Below are 7,317 nucleotides of genomic sequence, written 5' to 3'. Positions count from 1 at the left end.
TATTGGTCTGTAGTATTCTAATAATGCTTTTTGTCTGATTTTGTTATGAGGGTAATGCTGACCTCATATAATCACTTAGAAAATATTCCATCTGCTCTGTCTCCGGAAAGATTGGAGGGAATTGATGTAATTTCTTCCTTAAATGCTTGATATAATTCGCCAGTAAGCCCATCTGATACTCTTTCTGTTTGGGAAAATTATTAATTATTGATTCCTTTCAGTTGTTTATTAGAGGGAAGTTTTCAACTTGTACCTTAGATTCCTCCATCCCTACCCTCACTTAAAACCTTGAAGACAATTCTCATATCATTTAGGGTCAAATCCAAGACCTTTCCACCCTCTAACTCATTTTCTACTGCTTACTCATCATTCACTAGGCACTTGCCATTCTTTAGAGACTTTTAGACTTCAGAACATGCCAAACTGTCTGGACTGAAAACCTTTTATCACTGTTGTTCTCTAGGTCCAGAACATTCCTCCCCCAGATTCTTGCAGAGGAGTATTTCTCTTTGGAGAGGGTTTCTTCTACTGTGCTGAACAAGTAGAGCTTCCTGCTTGTTCTCTTCTAGTCAGTCTCGGTCTCAGAATATGATTTTATTTCTTCCATAGCTCTTACCACTCTCTGCATTATCATATTCACTCACCTGTGTACTTTTATATCATTTGTCTCTTCTAACTAGACTACAGGTTATTGAGGGAGAACTTTTGCCAAACTTGTTCATTGCTATATCCAGTACAAGTGACAGTGCTTAGAGAGTAGTCATGTAGATATGTTAAATTGAAGGATGTGTTTGAATGTGGTTTATATTTAGCTGATTCTCTTATTTATTTTAGATTTTAAAGCTGATTCCTGCTATCATCTGAACTAGACACATGGCAATCATGCTTTTCAAAGTATTATGGAGAATATGGATTTTACAGAACAACTCTGTGGCCTCCAAGCTTTTCTTATCCCCTTCCCTGGAGTAGTTCTGAAGTCCCATGAGGACACATCCTCAGCTGCCTTTCCCATCATCATACTCCATGTACCTAGCACAGTGCCTGGCACACATATGCTAAGAGAATAAGGAAGAGGCCAAAGATAAGAAAAATTCTTAATGGTCACTGAACATTAGCCAGGAGAGGAATTTTAAGGAAAAGAATAAAAGGATTATCAATACACATGAATGAATGCAGTATCTATCTTTTATCTTTCAGTGCTTTCTTTTATCTTCCATTTCATGATGTTGGGGGAAAATAATGCTGAATCAAGAGGGTCCACTCAGCTTAGAAGTCAAGGCAAAGCCAATGAGGATCCCACGAAAAGGAAACCTGAGACATATTTCTTTCTTTTGCCTCTGATCTAGGACAAATCCTAATGGAATGAGAGGGGTCTTTGAGAACCCCACACCATAAAAAACCAGAGAGAACGGAGCTCCTATCTGGTAGACATTCACATGGAATATCTTTCAATATATAGTTCCAAAAGCCTGGGGTTAGGGGTTGGAGATTATATAAGAATTTAGGGTTTGGAAGTAGTGGCCATAGCTCTTCACCTCTGTCCACTGGCAATGATGATACATGAGAGCCACCAGTGTGAACTAACTGAAATACTCTTTCCCATGGAGAACAGACCTATCCATTGCATTAATAGATAGCATGGGATGAGAAGCAAAATTTTAAAAATATAATGGGAAATTGATTGAATTAGCAATCTTTTAATGTGTGTGTGTGTGTGTGTTTGTGTGAAAATTGTTCCAACGAGAGAATATGAAATAAGCTTTCAAATTCTATGGAGTTTTTTACTTTAACAAATATGCAAATTTATGAGTAGATGAATAAAAAACTCAGGAACATGTATTTATTTCTTATTTCTTCTGTTAAAAAAGCATGCTTGTATGAGGGAGAGACACATTAGATGGATTTTGACTGGAATGATTAAACTGTCAAAATCTGGCTGAATAATTTACAAGGATTGGGATAAGCTTACTTATAAACATAGTATTAATTTTACCATACTCATATATTAAATGTGAGATAAAATAGAATCAAATTAGTAATAGTTTTCATCTAATATAGTGAATATAACAGTGAACAATTTGAATAAATTACCACTAAATAAAAGTGGGTTAATTTAGAAACTACAGAAGATAAAATATTCATATTAAATCAAAGATAATTGAGCAATATCAGTTATTTAAAAAGATGCAATGTTAACAGAACATGCCAGTTCTTACAATATATTAAAAGTGATTTTTCGTGGTATTGTGATGGCTTAATCTTTAACAATCCCATATGACAAGTGCATATTAAAACTGAAATATACTAGTCCTTGACTCTTTCTGGCATAGGTTGCTAAATATTTGGGAGTGAATTTCTCAAATATCCCGAATGAGTCAATTGAAGTAGTGGACTGACAAGTGGGATGAAGGAAGATTTTCTATTATTGGACATACAGGTAAGAGTTGGACCATAGTAACCTGCTAAAGACAAACTTGTGGAGGTATATTTTGACCAATGGATAATCTTTACTGTATAATTTTGTTAATGATGCGTCATCTTGGCTGTACTATAACATTATTTAGTAGCTGAATATGATATAGGTAGCAAGATCTTGAGTTATATCCTAGTCTTAAGTCCTGACCTTATTATCTCTTCTCCATATAGGCCAGTCAAAACAATAGCCCAAAGATGAAAAAATTAGAGGACTCACACTTATTTCCAAGTATACCACAAAGCTATAGTAATAAAAAAGTAGCATGATACCGGTATGAGAATGCCTTTATAGAACATTGGAATAAAATTAAGAGTCAGAAATAAACCAATATATCTGTGACCAATTGGTTTATTTTACAAGGTGGCAAATCTATTCGATAAGTAAAGAATAGTCTTTTAAACAGATGATTTGGGGATAATGGATTCTTATATACAAAAGAATAAGACTGGATCCCTACATCACAGCATATGTAAAATTTTGACTAAAAAATTGACTAACAGAATAAACATAAGGACTAAAACCACAAACTTATTAGAAGAAAATGAGTATAAATCTTGATTGTGGATTTGGTAATAGATTCTCAGGTAAGGCGCCAAAAGCACAAAGAAAAAAAGAAGAAATAAATTGGACTTCATAAAACATTTTCAGCATTAAAGGACATTATCAGGAAAGTAAAAAGACAACCTACAAAATGGAAGAAAATATTTTCAAATCACAAATATATTAAAAGTTAAGTATCCAGAATATATCAATAACTCTTACAATTCTACAATAGAAAATCCAATTAAAATGAACAAAAAAGTTGAATTTCTTGAAAGAAGACATAGAAATGGCTTGCAAGAATTAGTCATTAGGGAAATGTTACTCAATATAACAATAATATACTACTTTGCAACCACTAAAATGGCATTAATAATAATGGTAAAAACAGAAAATAACAAGTGATCAGGCTGGGGATTTAGCTCAGTGGTTCTGCTGCCTGCCTCGCAAGCACAAGGACCCGAGTTCAATCCCCAGTACCAAAACAAAACAAAACAAAACAAACAAGTGATGGTGAATGTAGAAAAATTGGAATACACTTACATTGTTACTGGAAATATGAAGTGATTCAGCCATTATTGAAAACATTTTGGTGATTCCTCAAAATATTAAAACAGAATCACCATATTACTCTATAATTCTATTTCTACATGTATACCCTCAAAGAACTGAAAACAGGTATTCAAAGAAATAGTTTCTTTTCAAAGAAATAGTTTTATGTGAAAGCTATCAAAGCACTATGTGCAACAGACAAAAGGTAGAAACAACCCAAAAACCTTTAAGTGGGTGAATAGATAAACAAAATGTGGCAATACATAAAATGGAATATTACTCACCCACAGAAAGGAATGAAGTGTGATACATGTCACAATTTATCAGTAACCTCAAAAAATGTTATGATGTAGAAGAAGCCAGACACAAAAATCTAATATCGTATGATTTCATTTACATGAAATATTTAGAAATACATAAAACTATACAGACAAAAGGCAGACTAAGTTACCAGAGACTGGGGCCTGTGGAGAAAGTAGGGAGAGAATGCGTAAGAGTGTGGGGTTTCCTTTTTGGGGTGATGAAAATAGTTTGGAACTAGTCAGAGGTGTTAGTTGTACAACATTATGAACATACTAAATGTCACTGAATTTTATAAAGTGGTTAACTATGCATTATAGGGATTTTACCTAGGAGAAGAGATAACATAAAATAACAACAGGTGGAGTGTAGAACATAGTCCACAGGTCAGAGTGCCTTGTCTTTCCTTCAGATACAGTGGAAGGTAAAAAAGAAATAGAATACATCTTTCCTATTCCCTGGAACTTTCCAGCCTTAGAATTACTCATCAACGTAGACAACTATAAACTATCATACAAATGAATAGAAATGAAAATGATGCAAATGGGCCAGAAAATTGCTAAGGGAGTAGGACGTGAGCAAATCATTCACGATGGCTGCTGAAGTCTAGAAGAGATGGATTAATTAATTACAATAATTCAATCATTTACTCGCTCATGGGGTTAGGCTTTAGATTTAGACCTCAAGGGATAAAGGACAGATTGCAAATGACAGCAGGAAGAGATATTTCGTGATTGTACAAAAAACCTGGAGGTAAGGACAAAAGCTTCCTTGAGAACAGTGGTAAAGGGGATGAAGGGGGAAAGTGGGTTGATGGTAGATGGATAGCCCAGTAGAAGGCAACTGATTCTGGGGTCAAGGAAGAATAATTAATATGGATTAAACATCAGAAGACAATCTAGGTGTTTTTTTTTTTCTGAGTTGCATATGTTCCTATTTCATTCCATCTTATTTTTATTTTTGCATATATGTTATTTATATCTTCTACTTAGAAAAATAGGGCTCAGCACTTTTTGTACTTGTTTTCTATGAATAGCTGGTCTCTGCATTGAAACATTTGTCTAGCCAACTGCAACAGGAATTAAATTAATTGTAATAATTATTTAAGGTGATTAAAATGAATATTCTTTTGAATTTGCCTGGATGTCTTTTTTTCTAATTTGTACATTGTCAACCCACCAGGAGCATCACATTTACAATTCTCAACAATCCGATAAATCACAAATTGGAAGACCACCCAATCTCTTGGTTGCTCGGCTTCTGCCTTCTTTCCAGCCACAAATCTGTCCTTTAGCTTACTGTTCTGAGCCTGGTGTTTTATCTAACAAGGTACTTTACCCAGAGTCCAAGATCTGAGCTAATGATCTCTGAGATGTTACCAAAACCTTTTTGGAATTCCAAGTATATAGTGTCAGTCTTTCCATGGTCACTATGGAAACTATAGCCTAGAAAAATCCAGTCACTTATTTCAGTATGACCTACCCCTTATAAAACTAAATTGGCCATTTCTAATAAACTTAAGCTTTTAAAATTGTTCCCTTACTAAATCATTGTAATTGTATTCATTAATATTCTTACCATGACCAATAGCACAATTAATATGAAACTAAGTCAAATATCAAGACGGCTCTGGTGAAGTAGGAAAACTTTTGGACTTGAAATTGGGACATCTGCTATTACAATAGATGCTGCCTTTTATTTCCCTGACCTTGGTGGACCTTTCTGAGCCTCGGTTTCTCCAAATGTAATATGGGCTAATACACCTACCTCAACAAAACCATTGAGTGATAATGAGAGATAATTAGCCCATGGAAGTTACAAAACATATATTCATTATTGTAATTATGTCTCTCACTGATTTTCTGCCCCTATGATTTATTCATGATAAGGCTGATTCTATTACAATTAAGTAAAGAAAATCAATAGATAATTTCTTAGTTTAACTGACTATAACTTCTGAAGTATTCCTCCCACAGAATATTTATCAGAGCTAGTAAATTGCTATATCACAAAGCTACATTTAAATTTTCTCTTCTTTTGTCTTAATATGTCTCTTCTTTGGAACTGATATTGACTGTTAGGTATGTATGGAATGGAGACAAAGAATATAGAGGTAGCTCGCAAAATGAATTCTCAGTCCCAGACTGAGAATTAAATGGATTTCAACTTCCTGTTTGCATTTATTCACTACAATTTAGAAAAATCAAATAAGCATTTGGAGCAATTCACTGTAGCATAAAGCTAGCACACATCCATGTACAGAAGGGAGGGAAGTAGTTTAGCTCACTGGTTCACCCATCAAACTTCCTCTCTGTAAATATTCATCTCTCTACACTGCTATGAGATTACTGATGAACTATTTAGGATTCTAGTTAACTTGTGTCATTCTGAATCACTACATTTACTCTTCTTCAATTAGATATATGTATAGAACACCCTACCTACTTTGGTAGAAGAATGAGATTTCTTCCTCCAATAACTGCTGTCAATCAACATCTGGGTCTGATTAACATTGCTATGATTTTTAATGTTAAAGCAGATTCCTTCTGACATTGAGACTCAGGTTTATCCACTTTAAAATATCACAGTAGTTCCTGGGCCTGTGTGCAGGTTATACATTTAGTTCCAGCAGTTTGGAATTAGTGAAACAGAGGCATTTTCAATAGCTAAGTAGTATAAACTTATTTACATCTGTTTTGTTTTGTGCATCTATAACAGTCATACTCTTATACTACCTCCTTATGATGATTATCTTCTTGTATTAGTCAGGGAAGTAGAAGAAAAAAAACCTCTTTACTCTCCTGATTGTGTGAGATACCTGACTCAAGAACTCCAACCCAAGCTTTGGTGGTTACTTAGGAGAGTCACAAACCTTCCCCTGTGATATTACAGAGTACACAGGCTTCTTTGCATATTATCACAATCCCTAATAAAACTACAGTACCCAGTCCTTCACAATTCTAACTCTGGTGCCTGCAGGCAAGGATGTGCTGATGAGTATTTAACAACTTGTTTACTGCAAGAAAAAAACATGATTCATCGTCAACACGTATTTCCATGGTATAACTACTCCTACAACCTATGAGAAATAACTGGAAGTGGAGTTTGGAAAGAGATGCACAATGTAGTAAACCAGGGAACGAAGAATACAGCAATATTTTTTTATAATAACCACTCCTATTTAAGTGGGGTTCTCACTTGGGAAGTTGTAAGAGATGGATAAAACAAAAGAGGTGTGAATAGGCCTGTGTCAGTTAGCTATCGAAAATGCCTCAACTTTTTGCTCCCCTTTGCTACAGGGAAAATAAATTCATAGCAGATAAGTTAATTTAGGTTCTAAACTTTTATCATTTCTACTCTTTTTTAAGCCTAATTTCCCATTCCTTTTCCCACTGTCAACCTATACTAATAGTATACTATTGTATTCACAATATTTTAAATGCTTTATT

General features: G+C 34.4%; 1 long non-coding RNA gene across 5 annotated transcripts in view; it reads left to right on the top strand.

Moving 5' to 3' along the window:
- Nucleotides 1-4,539: 4,539 nt before the first annotated feature.
- The window catches only part of LOC147824065 (uncharacterized), a 93,461-nt gene continuing 90,683 nt past the window's right edge, over nucleotides 4,540-7,317 (top strand). For all 5 annotated transcript variants that reach the window (XR_015442843.1, XR_015442841.1, XR_015442840.1 and 2 more), the window contains exon 1: nucleotides 4,540-4,621. This is a non-coding gene — a long non-coding RNA (uncharacterized LOC147824065). The remainder of the gene's footprint in view (nucleotides 4,622-7,317) is intronic.

The sequence above is a fragment of the Heterocephalus glaber genome, unplaced genomic scaffold (genome assembly GCF_053883595.1).
Source record: "Heterocephalus glaber isolate CG9 unplaced genomic scaffold, H.glaber_assembly_v1.0 deba00001555, whole genome shotgun sequence".
Taxonomy (NCBI): Eukaryota; Metazoa; Chordata; class Mammalia; order Rodentia; family Bathyergidae; genus Heterocephalus; species Heterocephalus glaber.
The sequence above is the reverse complement of the archived record's forward strand: the minus strand, read 5'-3'. Positions and strand labels throughout refer to the sequence as shown.